This window comes from Marmota monax, unplaced genomic scaffold (genome assembly GCF_021218885.2).
Source record: "Marmota monax isolate L192 unplaced genomic scaffold, Marmota_monax_Labrador192_F-V1.1 WCK01_AAM20220418_F8-fsc00133, whole genome shotgun sequence".
Lineage (NCBI taxonomy): Eukaryota > Metazoa > Chordata > Mammalia > Rodentia > Sciuridae > Marmota > Marmota monax.
The window spans coordinates 4,320,692-4,338,648 of NW_026694821.1; the positions used below are offsets into that span (position 1 = coordinate 4,320,692).

The 17,957-nt window shown below is 36.7% G+C and overlaps 1 protein-coding gene across 8 annotated transcripts in view; it reads right to left on the reverse strand.

The window, feature by feature from the left end:
- Positions 1–17,957, reverse strand: part of Pde1c (phosphodiesterase 1C) — a 601,507-nt gene that overhangs the window by 34,493 nt on the left and 549,057 nt on the right. The window lies entirely within an intron of this gene.

Consider the following 17,957-nt stretch of genomic DNA (forward strand, 5'->3'; position numbering starts at 1 on the left):
CAAACCAACCAAAAAAAAAATTAAATAAATAATAAATAAAACACGGATCAATGAAAAATTCAAGACTGATCGTGGTGGTCTCCTTTATAATATGATTCACTGAATCCATAAGGGGAAAAATCTTAATAGAGAACTTTAAATACTGGTACATTTAAAAAATCTAATAGTGGCTTTAAACTAGATTATAAACATTTGGTTCATGCAACATGGATATTAAATCACTTTATTTTGCAATCAAGACGACAGTGGTTGCCCATCTGGTCAATTTACCTCAATGGTCAGCAGGATTGGAAGAAATCAGATTCATCTAATCCCAAGGGCCTCCATGCAAAAAAAGCAAGGTTGCTCTTTCACAGAATTCTGTGAATTCTCAGCAGCTTCCCAAAGATATTTAAAACAAGACGCGTCCCAACCAAAATCATTACAGGGATGTTAAATCACCGGCATCCTCCACTGGACCCAGAGTGAGGGGGTGGAGGAAGGGAACGAAGATGAAAACAGGACTAAGTTAATGGAAAAAGACAATGCTGTATTTTTTTTTCTTCCTCCTGGCATCTCTACCCCATGGAAGCTAATGGTCTTGGGCAGAATTTAAAACAACAAAAAAACACTATATTATTGGCTCCCACTGGTGGTGTGTGCTCTGCAAGCCATCTTGCCTATAGTTAAAAGTGTCCTGGGCAGGGTTCTGAAGGGATTGGAGTACAGTGTTTAGACTTTAAGAAGGGTGATGTCATCACCTACAGAGATGTTCAAAGTCAATTCAGGATAAGGAAAATTTCCTACTCAACTTTAAAGGCTAAGATCCTCTCCTAAATAAGGTTTAACTGAAATTAGGCAGAAAATGAGTTGGGAAATAGGAGAACCTCTTCTGATCTATTGTAATTACAGTTAATTCTTAATTTTCCAGGAGCCATTGATTTAGACCTCCTGTGGTTCCTTTCTTTAATCTGGTCCTGATGTTTTGTTATGTTTACCCTGCATTAGCACCTTCTCCTATTTGAAATAGAAATAATAGAGAAAAGAAAGCTCTACTATGATACTTGCACTGAAAACCTGTCAGTGAGGGAAGGAGACACAATAAAGCCAAAATCAAGAGTTAGAAAATTTCCACTGATTTTTGACAGCCTAAGTACTTTGTGGTCCATGGGGGAGATGCAAGCCAGGGCTGCCTCTTTAGTGCTCTGGCCGTCATGACCGGCTTAGGGTCACATGTACTACTAATCACCTGCAGTGATATCCCTTGGCCTCACATGCAAGACCCATAAAGCCCAGTTTTGTTATGATGACTTAAGATTGAATTTTGTTCCCATTGATTGGAAGGAAGCTAAGGTCAGGCAGCTGGTTTAGTAGGAAGGACCACATTAAACATGGTGAGCCTCAACTGGCCCACAAGGAGACTGATGCACCTGCTGTCCCAGGCTGCCTAGGGCAGCAATGCCCACTGACAAGACTGGTGGGTGCCCAAGATGCAAAAAGGACCATCAGGGATCTTAAGGAATCCAAAGGTCTTTCTAATTATGGCTTGTGGGGGAGACAGTGGGGTGCTCCCTCTGGCTATGGACCTCCATCCTCCTCTCCAATTTTGGATCAAGAGTGGAAGGAAGGAGCTGGTCAAGGGGTAGCAGAATGGGCAAAGAAAGAAAGCTTGTGTGTTGGGTGTTTAAGCTGCATTTGTGTTCCCAGTCATTAAGTACAATGAATAGCAAAAGAACTAGGCTTATGTTCTGAAGCTGGGGCTGTGATAATAATTATTTGTGAAAATAATTCAGAATAATGCTCTCTCTCTCTCTCTCTCTCTCTCTCTCTCTCTCTCTCTCTCTCCCAGGGATTGAACTCAGGGGCACTCAAATACTGAGCCATATCCCCAGCCCTATTTTATTATTTTATATTTTATTTAGAGACAGGGTCTTCCTGAATTGCTTAGAGCCTTGCTTTTGCCGAGGCTGGCTCACAATCCTCCTGTCTCAGCCTCCCAAGCCACTGGGATTACAGGTGTGTGCCACCACACCTGGTCACATCTGCTCTCTCTCTCTTTTAAAAACATCTTGTTTTTATTTTGGTAGTTCAAATGGTTAAAGGCTGGCATGTACACATTTAGCATTGTTTACACAAATATAATGAGTTTGTTCCTCATGTAAGGAAATGCTCAAACTCTTCCTAATGTTTCTTTTTTTTTTCCATTAAATCCTTATTACGTGTATACAGCACAATTTTTCATATGGCTGGTTGTATATAAAGTATGTTGACACCAATTGGATGATGATGTCTATCACATTCCACCATTCTTGCTAATCCCCTGCCCCCTCCCTTCCCTCCCACCCCTCTGCCCTATTTAGAATTCATCAAAGGAACTTCTGTTTCAGAATCTCTTCTGGCACTTGTCCTGAGGTGCCTAGTTTCGGAGCTGGCTGCAGGCGGATGTTTTACCCAGATTATAGAACCCTTGAGAACGGGGAAGGCATCCTACTTCTCTAACACCTCCTGCAGGTGAAGCAATACCAGATACATAGCACATATTCCACAAATAATTATTTTTTAATTAAAAGGAAGTGAATTGAATTAAAATGAGATGGATGGGGATAAGGATGACGAGCAAGAGGGTTCCTGCCACACTTTCTAATTTTGACTTTCATAGCATAAAATAAAAATTTAAAAGAAAATCATAAGTATATTGATTTTATATTTTATTTAGCAGCAAGGTGTGATATGTCAAAAAATTATATTACCTATTAAAAAAAAACATTATGCATGACTTTCTGAGGGCCTAATCTCACAGAAAAGGAACACATACTCCACAAATAATTATTTTTTTAATTAAAGTGAAGTGAATTGAATTAAAATGAGATGGATGGGGATAAAGACGACGAGCAAGAGGTTTCCTACCACACTTTCTAATTTTGACTTTCATACCATAAAATAAAAATTAAAAAGAAAATCATAAGTACATTGATTTTATATTTTATTTAATAGCAAGGTATGATATGTCAAAAAATTATATTACCCGTTAAAAAAAAAAACCATTATGGATGGCTTTCTGAGGGCCTACTCTCACAGAAAAGGAGCATTTGCTATCCAGGTGACTTTGCCATGGTTTGTAAATCAGGTCCAAGTCGCTCCTCATTTTATGTACTATATTTGCTTTATTACATTTTGGTTTCTGTATTTGTTTTCAGTTTAAACTGAAATGGAGTAAGTATCAGCAAGATCAGAAAGCATATCAAAACAAGGATCCCAAAGGGCAAAGTGTTAAGAGGCCACTCTGTACTGAACTGAGAAGCATGACCATTTTTGTAATTGATACTTTGAAATCCATTGATTCCAAACCTATGCTGGCTTTTTGGAGGGTTCAAAAAGTAGTTAAATGCACCACACTTAAAAAAAAAAAGATTTATGAACTAAATGGAAGCTGGTCCCATCTTGGATACTGAAGCGCATGTCATCCCTCACCTGCCCCTGAACCAAAGACTTCTTGTATCTCATAAGGGGCAGCTGGAGTGGTTTTGAATCCTGGAGCACAAATATTCTACCCAGTGTATACTTATTCTGAAGGTAAGCAGAGATGTTGTGTATAGAACTTACAACCATTTGGTTTATAAATACTTGTTTTAAGAAATGGATAAAGTTCTCATTCCAGTCAGTAAGGCAGCTATTAAGAATATAAACAACAATAAGTGTTGGCGAGGATGTGAGGAAAAAGGCACACTCATACGCTGCTGGTAGGACTGCAAATTGGTACAACCAATCTGGAAAGCAGTATGGAGATTCCTTGGAAAACTGGGAATGGAATCACATTTGACTCAGCTATCCCACTCCTCCGTTTATACCCAAAGGACTTAAAAACAGCATACTACAGGGACACAGCCACATTTTATAACAGAACAATTCACAATAGCTAAATTGTAGAACCAACCTAGATGCCCTTCAGTAGATGAATGGATAAAAAAAATGTGGCATATATACACAATGGAATATTACTCAACAATAAGAGAATAAAATCATGGCATTTGCAGGTAAATTGATGGAGTTGGAGAATATCATGCTAAGTGAAGCTAGCTAATCCAAAAAAAACCAAATGCTGAATGTTTTCTCTGATATAAAGATGATGATTCATAATGGATATGGGGGGCAAGCATGGGAGGAATGCAGGATCTTTAGATGAACTTTAGATAGGGCAAAGGGGAGGAAGGGGAAGGGAGGGGTCATGGGAGTAGGAGAGTCAGTGGAATGAGATGGACATTATTACCCTAAGTACATGTATGAAAACATAAATGGTGTGACTCTACTTTGTGTACAACCAGAGACAAGAAAAACTGTGCTTTATTTATGTAATATGAATTGAATTGAATTATGCTGTCTTATATATAACAAATTAGAATAAATAAAATAAAATAAAATAAATGGATACAGTTGAAGTTAATATGACTTAACTCTAAAAAATGTGATTATGAGTCATTTGCATTTATGCCTAGCTCATACATGGCATGTTGATGAGGCAGACTTCATAAGAATCTGATACTGGCTTTAAAAACATTGTAAATATATATCCTTGTCTTGGGTTTGATTTGCTGATATTGTTGTTTACAGTTTGATTCAACTTTCACCCAAACACAAAGTAAGTTGACTTGACTGGAGATAAAGGAGGGATTCAAATCAGATTTTTAAGTCCCAGAAAAAATATTGCTGCTTCTCTATAAAATTAACTTTCTACAGAAACAGAGTGACACAGGAGGCAGCCAAAACAGTTGCAAAATACAAAATAGAAATAAAGAAAGTGGAGAAGACTAAAGCTCGTGAACCCAAGCCCAATTTTAAATGTCAAATTGGATTGTACTGGGCATGTGAATGAGTCTTGGTTTTATATTTTAATAATGAGACTATACTAAGAAAAACATTCTTTTAGAGATAGCTGTTAGCTTTTCAGGGTATAGATTTCACTGTTTCTAGATGATAAGTGCATTCTAGCTATTTTAAACTACTTTTTTTTCAATGTGTGCATGCTTTCTCTTTGCCCCAAACAATAATGTGTACGATTATAATAAGATTTTTCTAAATTAATTTCATTGCATATAATATCAATGTTACAGCATTATTAAAATACTCTGATAATTTACTATTTTTCTGTAGCTAGATGAGATAGATGGATGAATGGATAGGTAGGGTAAGTAGAAGGGTAGGTAGATTAGAAAGGTAGATGATAGATACATGATATTTATGGCAACAGAACTTCCTAAAGCCCAGCCTATGGCGTCATCTTGTAGAACAATGGTGCTGAACTTGTTGATTATACTTGTGCTGCTTTCTTTCTCCCTTTATTAAGTATGTCCTTTCTTTACAAAATTTAAAATATGTGAATAACTTTTTCTGTTCTTCTGTCTGTACTCTCCAAGGCATCTTCCTGTAGTTATTCCCCTCCGTTTTAGGAACCTTGTACAATAACATTTAAGGAAATATTAAAATGCCAACTCTGCAAGTGTCCCAGGGCCCAGCCCACTCCTGGTACAGCAGTATCAGTCAGGTCTGGGGAACTCTTGCAGCTGCACTGGGGATGACTCAATGGCCAGAACTTCTTAGAGTGTGATGAGGACGGGGTCAAGAAACCCTGTCTACAAGAGAGCTTTGCTTCTATTCAGTCTTAGAGTCTGTGAAGCCAAGAAGCAGCCAGGACCATAAAGACAAAGAAAGTCCTTCAGAACATGCCAGAAAGGCTTGGATTTTAGACCTGACATATTCAGACTGCTCTTCACATTTTTCTCAATCTTATTAGTTCAGGAAAAACACCAAATGCTTCAGAATGAAAGAAAATAAATAAAGCACAAACATTTTCTCGTAGTTTTACTGTGCCTCCAGGCTATACAGTAAAAATAGCACATACTGTAGCAGGATAATACTTAGAAACATAGATGTCATCACTTGGAGATGAGGGTGCCCCTTGGTGGAGCATGCTAGGAATAAATACAGAAGGACAGATGGAATACTTGCTTGATACTGCACTGGACATGGCTCTTGGAGCACAAGGACATCTAGACAGGAAATGGCACTAACCATTAACATGGACAGTCCAAAGTCCTGGCTTTGACACATACTTGCTTCAAAGGCAGCTGTTTTTTGTTTGTTTGTTTGTTTGTTTGTTTTTGTTGGTTTTTTTTAAGAATGTTTTATAAACTCAATGGAGTTCCCTTTGGCAAAAGTGTCATTATTTTTGTTTCTCCAGTCTTTAAACAAAATCTGACAAAATATAACTTTTCTACAGGGAAAACAGATACATATCTATTTCATGATTGCTAAGATTTTTTTTTTTTAAATTCTGAACATCAGCATTATGGAAAAAAAGAAAAATTGCTTTTTCTCTAGTCATTCCAAGTTTTTGATTCTCTCTATCAAGCTAGGTTCTTTTAAAAATAGAATGGTACATTAAGAGTGTAGCGAAATGTCCAGAAGATAGAGTGAAACAATAAAAGTTTATATACCAATAATTGCAAAGGAAAGTTGTTTTAAAAGATTAATTTTGTCATTAACAAAGAGTGCACTACACACTTTATTTGATCCTTCACTATGCAGTTAATAACAGACTTGAATCTAAAAAGCTAGGTAAACTGTACAAATTAATGTTAGAAGTTTTCCTTAGTATAACACAATTTAATTTTTTTAAACCCACCAATCTTATGTTACATATATGTTATATGTTACATATATATGTAATTTATATATTTATGTATGTGTATATATACACTTATATATATACACATACATATATATATACACCACACATATATGCACTGTTACACATATATGTATATATATACACACACATATATGCACATACACAAGATATATGTGCATGTATACACATGTGTACATGATTTCAATAGCTTTTTTGATACTAAAAATGTGAATTTCAAAAATGCAAAATCTACAAGAGGACGATGCCAGTCACATGCCACCTTTGTCCTTTATAATGTCCATGAGGATATCTATTGTATGCCCTCCTTGAAAAGCACAAGGACATTCCTTGAACCTAAAGTTGTATTAAAAATGCATTGATTTGTGACCAAAAGAGCTAGCTGTTCTGATTTGCTGTGACTCATCAGTTAGAACCTTAGGTAAGTGACTGGCTGGCCATGTCCATGCTCCCAGGAGTATAAGCCCACTGCAAAAAGGAGCAATGATGTTTTCTAGTTCACCCACTTGACCACTTCTCACTCACATATGGATTGGTTAATAGATTTCACCCAAATCCATCCAAAACACACACACACACACACAAAAAAAGTTATATTGGGTCTCAGCATCATTGAACTCAAAATAACTTTTATTACTGGGTCAACCTACAGCCCACTTTCTGAAATTAACCACAAAATGACACTAAAGTATATGAGCAAGAATATTTAGGCAACAAAACTGTTTAGAGTCTAATGAGCAAGGGCTTATGCAGATGCATAACAGGCAGCCACCTAAAAATAACACTGTGATTCTCCTCTCCATTTACTGATGCTTTGTTGTGTCCTTCTGACGAGGACATCAGGTGTAGGCTCAAATACTTGTCAAGTTACTTGAGAAAATAAGGGTGTCAAATGATCTAAAAGACCAACACCCCATGCCTACTCATGTAAACCACAGCTTTTGCTTACTCTGGGATGTTGGGTAAAAGGTCACAGGAGTTTTCAGCAACACATGGCTAAGGGAAAAGGGATATTGATCAGAGCACATGCTATAATGAGGACTTATCTTAACTGGGATCCAGAGCACCCAGGTAGAGTGTCTCTCTAGACTCATGAAAACTAATCCACAAAGACACTGGATTCTTGTGTTAAGGGAAATCCCTTCATTAATCAATAAGCCTACTTTTCTGACAATACATAGAAGACTATAGTGATACACTTTTCCAGGACTAAGAAATAATGCTATCCTCTGAGATGAACACTAGCTCAAAAACCAAAGAATGCAATTAACTATTGGTAGAAACGACCTCAAGTCAGCAGATGTTTATTTCAGCGGCATCATCAAATGGTGAGGTGGACTGAAATCACTCATTATTAAAAACCTGTTAAGCACCAAAGTTAAAAAGTTCTCATCTTTAAAGTAACTCAAGGTCATAATGACACTTTCTTGAGTATGAGAGAAAAGGATGGGGTAACAGCTACTGTTCCCAGAACTTCTCACCATCCTTGGCCTATTTGACACACCACATGATCTGGGCACACTGTTGGGAGGGGAGTGGGTGAAGAGCACATGAAACTCGAGTTGGTTAAGGGGGACAAAAATGAATGAGACTGAAAAAGTTTGAGAACACCTGCTTATAGACACCAAATTTTTTCAAGATCAAGGCAGAGGAAAGCAAACAAGGAGGACCAGAAGTGAACAAGAATAATAACCTATTCCAAGATATTAACATATCTGATGGCTAAAGGTGACTGACTAGAAACAGGGGTGTCGTGGAAGAGTACTTCATGCCCTGTCAGGATACAGGGCACACCAGACCACCCCCAGTCTCCTCCGCAGGTCCATCCCAATAGTGGAGACAGACATCAGGGTATTCTATTCCAAGGTTATAGTTCATCAGCTAAGTCCCCTGTTATCCTCAGTTTGCCAAGCAACTTTCTGGTGATGGGAATTCACAAGCAAAATTTCCTTTAAGAAGAAGAAACCCCTGACTGGCCCGTTGACATGGACATTCCAGTGTACACGGAGTATCTATTTCTAACTGTTTACCAATAAGCTGGCAGTCAAAGCTATGCCTTGGTCAAAAAAAAAATTCATTTCAGTGTCAACAAATCCTCTGCATCTCAATCAATGCTTCATTTCTGTTCGTGTAGACTTCTCCGTCATCAGGTGCATCCCAAGCTCCCAGGTAAAAGATGTCTATTTCCCACATGAGGCAGTTCTTGTGTATGGAAGAATATTGTAAGTCACAAAGTGGATTTCCCTTCAAGACTCCTATGTAGCAGAATGAAATTGAACCCTATCTCTCACTCTGCACAAAACTCAACTCAAAGTGGATCAAGGACCTAGGCATTAGACCTGAGACCCTGAACTTACTAGAAGAAAATGTAGGTCCAACTCTCCATCATGTCCACTTAGGAACCAGATTCCTCAACAAAACTTGTAGAGCACAAGAAGTAAAATCAAGAACCGATAAAAGGGATGATATCAAACTAAAAAGCTTCTTCAAGCAAAGAAAATAAACAAGAATGTGAAGAGAGAGCCTATAGATGAGGAGAAAATCTTTGCTACCTAATGCTCAGATAGAGCATTAATCTCCAGGATGTATAAAGAACTCAAAAAGCTTAACACCAAAAAAACAACAACCCAATCAATAAATGGGCAAAAGAACAGAACAGACACTTCACAGAAGAGGAAATATGATAGGTCAACAAATATATGAAAAAATGTTCAACATCACTAGCAATTAGAGAAATGCAAATTAAAACTACACTGAGAGTCCATCTCATTCTAGCCAGAATGGCAATTATCAAGAATACAAGTAACAAGAAATGTTGGTGAGAACGAGGGTGTACATTCGTACATTGCTGGTGGGACTGCAAATTGGTGCAACCACTATGGAAAGCAGTATGGAGATTCCTCAGAAAACTGGGAATGGTACCACCATTTGACCCAGTTATCCCACTCCTCAGAATATACCCAAAGGACTTAAAATCAGCACACTGTAGTGACACAGTCACATCAATGTTTACAGCAGTTCAATTCACAATAGCTAAGCTATGGAACCAATCTAGGTGCCTCAAAACAGATGAATGGATAAAGAAAATGTGACATATGTACACAATGGAATATTACTCAGCCATAAAGAAGAATGAAATTATGGCATTTGCCAGTAAATGGATGGAACTGGAGACTATCATGCTAAGTGAAATCATCCATCCCAAAAAACTAAAGACCGAACATTCTCTCTGATATTTGGATGATAACACACAATAAATGGGGGGGGGGATAAAAGTTCATTGAATTAGACAAAGGGGGAATGAAGGGAAGGGAGAGAGAAAGGCAACAGGAAAGAGAGTAGAGTGTATCAGTCATAACTTTCCTAAGTTTATATATGAATACATGACCAGTGAAACTCCACATCATGTACAATCAGAAGAATGGGATCCTAACTAGAATAAAGTTTCCCATGTATGTATAATATGCCAAGATACACTCTATTGTCATGTGTTCCTAAAAAGAATGAATAAAAATTAAATTAAAAAAAGAATTCTCGAGATGCCACAACCTCTTCAATGATTGAATTATCTTATATGTAGTTCATGTAGCATAAATTAGGATAGAAGTTTGAACTAAAGTGGCCATAAAGACCAACACCCTGTAAGAATTGTGAATGTATTAGAATTCTTCCTAAAATCATATTGACAGTCCCTTAGAAAACACATCAACCTTTCAGAAATTGAGAAAAACATTAAATCGGTACAATATTCCCTATCAAGTCCCCGCAGCTAGGGTGCAGGAGATTAATTAAAAGATGAGTGGGCTGAAAATGAGTCATGTGTTCAACGGCTGCTGTGGTTCTGAACTGACTAATGCACAGTCACCATCAACCTCGGGTGACAAGAAGTCCTTCAGGAAGAAACAGCAGAGACGGGCGATGAGGTAATAAGATGAGACCTCCACGACAAGGACAGGGAAGGTTATTGAGGTGTCTGAAACAGCCAGTTCTTAGTTGTGGAGCATTAAGACAGCCCAAGGCTGTTGCTCTGAGCAGTACAGGGGTGGAGGGCAGCAATACCAGGAAGACAAAGTGAGATGAAGCTAATTCCATGAGACAGAACACCAGGACGCAGGTGTCTCTGCAAATGTGAAAAGTGACAACCACAGTCTCAGTGCCTGGATGACAAGTGGATGCCCACCTCCTGAAAAACAGTAATGTTCCAGGGCATGTGTTGCTTCCCAAATTCCTGCATTGGAATCTGAGAAAGAAACAACCTCTGTGATATCACGGGCATCCACATGTCGTAGTTCTGCCTGCTTGGTTTTCCTCCCTGGATCTGCAGAGCTGGGTGCACCTCCAGGTCTGCACAGGCCCCATCTGTCATTCACTACCAGGTCCACGGAGAGCAGGGTGGTGCCCCTTCCTTTAGGTAACGAACAAACAGAGTCCAGTGTAACATAGGAATGTTACAAGAATGAAGCACAACTCCAATGTAAAGGCTTGTGATTATATCCTTCTACTGCTTTTATTAAGAACTCAGTAAGTATAATAGAACAAAAGATATCTAACAAACTCACTCCTTCCACTTTATGTATGTATCTCAATCCAAATTAACTTTCTAGGAATTAGCTCTTAAAAAAAAATGGGAAAACATATTCATTTCTTCAGGTGACTCTTGTAAGCTCTGTAACAAGTCAGGGTCACGAGATAACAGCCTGGTGAAGGACCAAGTGACAGGCAACTTCCTCTTCCTCTTGTGTTCACAATAAGCCTTCTGATCACAATTAGTTGCTCTAAGCAGACTCACAAGAATATTAGCTACACTGCCTCCTGCATTTTCCCTGTACTGAGATGTTGAGCAGGAGAATAAGAGCAGCTTAAGAAATGAGGCTACCGGCTGGGATCCAGGCTCAGTGGTAGAGCGCTTGCCTAGCATGTGTGAGGCACTGGGTTCGGTTCTCAGATACACACACACACACACACACACACACATATATATATATATATACATATACATATATATGTAAAAGTCCAAAATACCTATTAAAATATTAAAAAAATAAAAAAGAAATGAGGCTACAAGAAATATCATATGCTCTTTGAGGAAATGAGCTAAAAAAGTTGCATCCTGACAGTCACAGAAGTCAAGAGCTAAGAAATTATTAGTTGAATACAATCTGCAAGTGTGAAATATTCTTCTTCCCTTACGTGAGCTTCATTTTGTTTTGTTCTCTTTCAATATGTTTCATTTTGTTTTCATCTTTTAATTTGTCTCTCCTTAATGATGCTACAGACCCTTTAATGTGCTTCTTTGCTAGTGGTTATCTTCCTTCATGACATGTTTGTTAAAATGTTCATATGATTTTAATTAGATTCTTACTTTCTTATTATTGAATATTGAGAATTCTTTCTATATTGTGGATAAAAATCTTTTAACAGATCTATACTTTGCAAATATTCTCTCAGTCTGTGGATTGTCTTTTTATTCTCCTAAAAGGTTTTTAAGAACAGAGATTTTTAATTTTGATAAAGTATCATTTATCAATTTGTTCTTTTATGGTTTGTACTTTTATTTTCATATCTAGGATTTTTTTCCCTAATCCAAGTTAGAAGGGAGTTTCTCATATATATTTTTAAATAGAGGTTTATAATTTTACATTCTACACTTAGGTTTTTGGACCCATTCTAATATCTTGCTTTTATGTGGCACAAGCACAGGTAGAAGTTCATTATTTTGCTCCAATTGCTCCATCACCATTTGCTGATGACCATCATTTTCCATAGAATTTCCTTCTCCCTTTGTAAAAAATAAGCTCTCATGCACATACAGATCTATATCTGGACTCTATTCCATTGACCTATTTGTCTATGTTGATGCCCATAGTATGCTGCCTTGATTACTGTAGAAGTCTTGAAATCGTCAACTTTTCCTTCTCTTCCAAAGTTTTTTGCTTTGTCTATTCTGGGTGTTTTGCATTCCATATATATTTTAAGTCAGTTTGCCCACTTCTACCAGAATGTCATGCTAGGATTTTAATTGGGACTGTGTTGTCTACATAGATCAATCTGGGGAAAACCGACATCTCAACTATCTCTAGAAATCCCCAAATATTTAGAAAGAAAACATTATACTTCTAAATAACTGTTAAGTTGATGTAGAAATTGAAGTGGAGCTGGGCATGTTGGCTCATGCCTGTTATTCCAGCAGTTCAGGAGGCTAAGGCAGGAGGATCATGAGTTCAAGGCCAACCTCAGCAATTTAGTGAGGCCCTAAGCAACTAAGTGAGATCTTGTCTCTAAATAAAATATAAAAAAAGGGATTGGAGATGTGGTTCAGTGGTTAAGTGTCCCCGGATTCAATTCCCAGTAGCAAAGGGGGAAAAAAAAAAGAAAGTAGAAATCACAAAGTATTCTGAGCTCATATGAATACATATGCAACATATCCAAATTTTGGCATGATGATAATGTACTTATAGGGAAACTACAGCACTGCTTAGAATAGAAAAAGAAAAAAAAAATACTCATATCATTGACCTTAATTTCCACCTTAAAAACTAAAAATAAGTAAATAAATAAGGCAAACTATATCCATTAGCAAGCAGAAGAAGGGAAATAATAAAGATCACATCAGGTATCAATTATATAGACAAGAGAAAAACAACAGATAATGTCAACAGATAATGTAATAATTAATAAAATATATTAACCTCTAGCCAGACTTGTCAGAAAAAAATTAAGAAAATACAAATTTTCATTTCAATATGATGTGCGTTCTCCTATTCTACTCCTTGGGTATATCAGAAATGCCAATTAGGTTAAGTTGATTGCTAGTGTTGTTTCAGTCTTTTCAATACTGATTTTATATCTACTGATTCTATCACTTATGGAGATGACTATTAATGTGTGAAAATGGTGGATTTAAATTTTTTCTGCAGTTCAATCCATGCATTTCAGTGCAAAAATGTAAAATATCATTATATTATTATATTTTCTTGATAGATGGACAAATTTATCATTATGAAATAAACTTCTTTAACCCTGAAACTTTCTTTTTTCTGTTCTTTGCCCTGAAATATACTTTGTTAGAGATTGATGTAGCCATTGAGATTTTCTTTTGCCTAGTGTTAGGATGATATATTAATTTCATTTTTTAAAAAATTTTGGGGCTATTTATATTTTTTTACATAAAGGCAGAATAAATTTGGGTCTTTATGATCTGACAATCTCTGCTTTTTAATTGGGGTATTTAGGTCATTTATATTGATAGGCTTGATTTTAAGCTGATGGTGTTCCTATTTATTTTTTTATTTCATTTTCTCTCTTTTTTTCCTTCTTATTCTTCTTTCCACCTGCTTTTGGATTAATTGTTATTTTTGGTCCCCTATTATCTCTTGTTAGTTAGTCAGCTATATATCTTTTTTTTAATTTTAGTGATTGACTTAAAGCTTATAGTATATGCTTTTAGTGTATCTCAATCTCTCTTCATATATTACACCATTTCATGTAGAGCATTAGAATCTATAATAGTATACTTCCATTGCTTTCCCTTTGTATTTTATGCTATTGTAGTCAGATGTTTTTCTATATGTTATAATGCCAACAATATGTTAACTACTTTGTTTCATGTAGTCAATTATCTTTAGGAGCTTTAAATAATAATAAAGTATATACATTTGTCTTTTGGTATCTATGGGAAACTGGTCCCAGGACCTGTCACAGATACCAAAATCTGTAGAAGGTCAAGTTCCTTATGTACAATGGCATAGTATTTGAATATAACCTATGCACATCCTCCCGTATTCTTTTTAGATTATCTCTAGATGACTTAGACTACCTTATACAGCATAAATGTTAGGTAAATAGTTATTATAGTGTATTGTTCAGGGAGTAATGATAAGAAAACCTTTGTATGATATGAAATTATCTTTAATGAAAACTATCTTTAGTTCACCTGAATTTCTAAAAAAAAAATATTTTTGCTGGATACAGAATTCTTGGGTGATTTTTTTTTTCTTTCAGTACTTTAAAGATGGTGCTCCCCTGTCGACTTGTTTTCTCTAACAAGAAATCTACTATCATCCTCATCTTTGTTCACATGTGCATATGTGGGTTTTTTTCTCCTTTTGGCTGTTTTTAAACATTTATTTTCATCATTGTTAAGAGCAATTTGATTTTGATATGTTTGGTGTAATTTTTTCTTTGTGTTTCTTGTTCTTGGGCTTTATTGAGCTTCTTAGGTCTATGGATTTATAGTTTCCTCATGTAGCAAAATTTTGCCCATTGAGTCTTCAAATAGTTTCCTTTCTTCCCCACTCTTTCTTCTATTTGGAGATTCCAAGGAATCTGCTATTTATAATAGTTTATATTGTATTCTTTATTTTGTTTTTATTCTTTTTATACTTTATTTCTATGTCTAATTTTTTCACTACTTTTTTTTCTCAATGTCTAATCCCATTGCCTTTACAACTAAATGTCCCACCCAATGTTTTCCTATTAACACCATCCAGTGTATTTTTCGTATCAGACCTATAGTTTTCGTATCTGGAAGTTTGATTTTTGACCTTTATAAATGTATGCATTCTCAATTTAAGTTCTGAACATATGTACTAAAGTTGTAAGAGATGTTTTAATTTCCTAGTCTGATAATTCTAACATTTATCTTTGAGTTGGTTTCAACTAGTTGGGTGTTTGCTTGTTAGTTTATTCCTCATTATGAGCAGTGTTTTCTTGTTGCTTTGAATGCCCAGGGATTTTATTATTATTATTATTAGATGCAGACATTGTGAATTTTAATTTGTTGGGTGCTAGATCACACACACACACACACACACACATACACACATCCTCCTTGAGCTGTATTCTGGGATGTGATTAAGTTACCTGGAAACATTTTGATCCTTTAGTCTTGCTTTTTAAGATTTGTTAGGCAGGACTAGAGCAGTACTTAGCCTACAGCTAAGTAGCTAATTATTCCCCCCTACAAATTCAAGACAATTGTGAGTACCTAATTTCCTTTAAATGATGAGAGGTTCAATTCTAGTTGGTGGGAACAGGCACAATCCCTGCTCCATGTGAACATCGGGACCATTACCTCTAATCCTCTTGGCTGGTTCTTTCTAGGCCTCAGGTAGTTTCCTCGTTGCAGGGGTTGATCAGAATTCTGAAGAATACTTTCTAGATCTCTGGAGTTTTATAGTTCTCTTCTTTTATATTTTATTTGTCAACCCTAACCAGGTTGGAAATCAGGGTTGGAATGCCCGGGTTGGATTCCCTGAACTCTTACTCAAATTCTCAACTCAGAGGGTCAACCAGGTCTGCCCATGTCCCTCCTTTCCATTGTTGTCTAAGAATCCTCTCATGGCAGTAACTGGGGCCATCACAAGGTTCGCCTCATTCATCTCCCGTCTCTCAAAAATCACTCTTCTTCTTTTTCTGACCTCTGGTATCTTGAAAACCATTCTTTTACAAACATTGTCCAGTGGTGGTCAGCCTCTCTTTTCCTGTCTCTCTTGATTCAGGTGAGAAGATAAATCCAGTTCTGGTTATTTCTCTTTGTCAGAGGCAGATATTTGTGGATTTTCTTTTGTCCACCTTTTCCACTTTTCACAGCTTGCTTTTAAATTTCATGAACTGATGTTAAACATTCCAATTCCCAGAATGTTCAGTGAAGGAGAAACTCCAGCTGGACTCACTCGCTGGGATTTGGCTAATAACAGTGCAGGACCTAATTATAACCCATCTTCTGAGAGACACAAAAGGTGGGCATCTCATCTCTCTCTGTTACATGGTCAAGTACAACGAAGGGTAAGTTTGTATTTTTGAACAACTATAATAAATCATGTTAGGTCAAGAGGCAATGCTCTCATATCCATGACTAGAAATGCCCTGAAAAGAATTAATTTGTGTGGTACCCTGCAAGTCTCCCAAAAATGATGGAAAATTTTAGACACTAAGAGAAATTTGGCTCAGAGACCTAGATGTTTTTATGTTAATGCATTTCTCTCTGGAGGTAAGTAAGGTACTTTCAGAGGACATCCATTCTTTGAAGTCAGTTAGAAAATTATTGCTGCAGGGTACTAAAGAGAACCTCAGTAGCCTGACAGAGATAATGTGCCATTGCAGTGTGTTCATTATGCAAGGATGTAATTTATTGTTTCAGAACACACTACCTCCCCACCATGTGCAGGGCCAGGGTCATGAGAGTTTGGGAAAAACCAATTGGTTTCTCTCTGAATGTTTACAATGCTACAACCACAAACCATAGTGGGTTAATCACAGTGGGTATGAATTGTACCTGGATACTCCCCTCTCAAAAATTATAGAGAGCTACTCGTCAATGATTCTCAGGGTTGGAATGGGAATAGGGTCATTGAAAAGTTAAATTAACTCTACCTGGTCACCAAACATAATAAGAGCTACTAGAAAAGAATGTTCAAAATGTTATTTCTATGTGGGATTTTAAATCAATATATCTACTGATCTATATATTCCTTTAAAAAAAAAACAAAAAAACTTCTGTAGCAAAGAGCTTTAGTGACTAAAAAGGAAAAGGTAGGTGAGAGTCATTCTTTTGCACTTCATTCCACCAAGAATTAGCTTTAGTCCTAGTAAAGGTTTTGGACTAAACCATTGTAAGTCACTGAAGCTCAATGCTCTGCCTCTTGGGTAGGTGCCAAAGTAAGGATGATGACAGATGTCAGGTTGGTTCAATAATGACATTAGAAAACAAAGTTGTTCCTGTCTATGTTTGCATATACATTTGCAAGTGTATGGACACATCAGGCCCCTCTTGAGGCTGGTGAAGGGTGGTATTATGGAGGAAAAACAGGGGATAGATGTTAGAGCTTGTCTTTTCTTTATTTACTAGATCCGGTTCACACTCCCATAAGATCAAGAATCCTGCTCATTAAACAATCAAATTTTACACTTATTTATGCAACAGGATATAGAATCTATTTCATCACCTTCCTCCCCCTAAAATTTTTCAGTCTTTTAAATATTTGGAAATCATTCAATTAAAAGGGGACCAGATAACATAATAGGGCTTTATGAAGGTAACAGAACTTAAATCACAAGGCCCACAAGACATTATAGCAGCTATTTATAGTATAATAAAAATCATAAGATGGAAGATTCCATATTAAAAATTTTGGACTTGATTTATTCTGGGCTTTTGTGCTATAGGAATTCAGATCAGGGAACAATGGGCCAAGTGCTGGATGGGGAAATTGTCCAGGTGCTAGGTTTAGGTGACCCCATTCTTCCACGGTACCTTTCCTGGATTGGGTTGCCT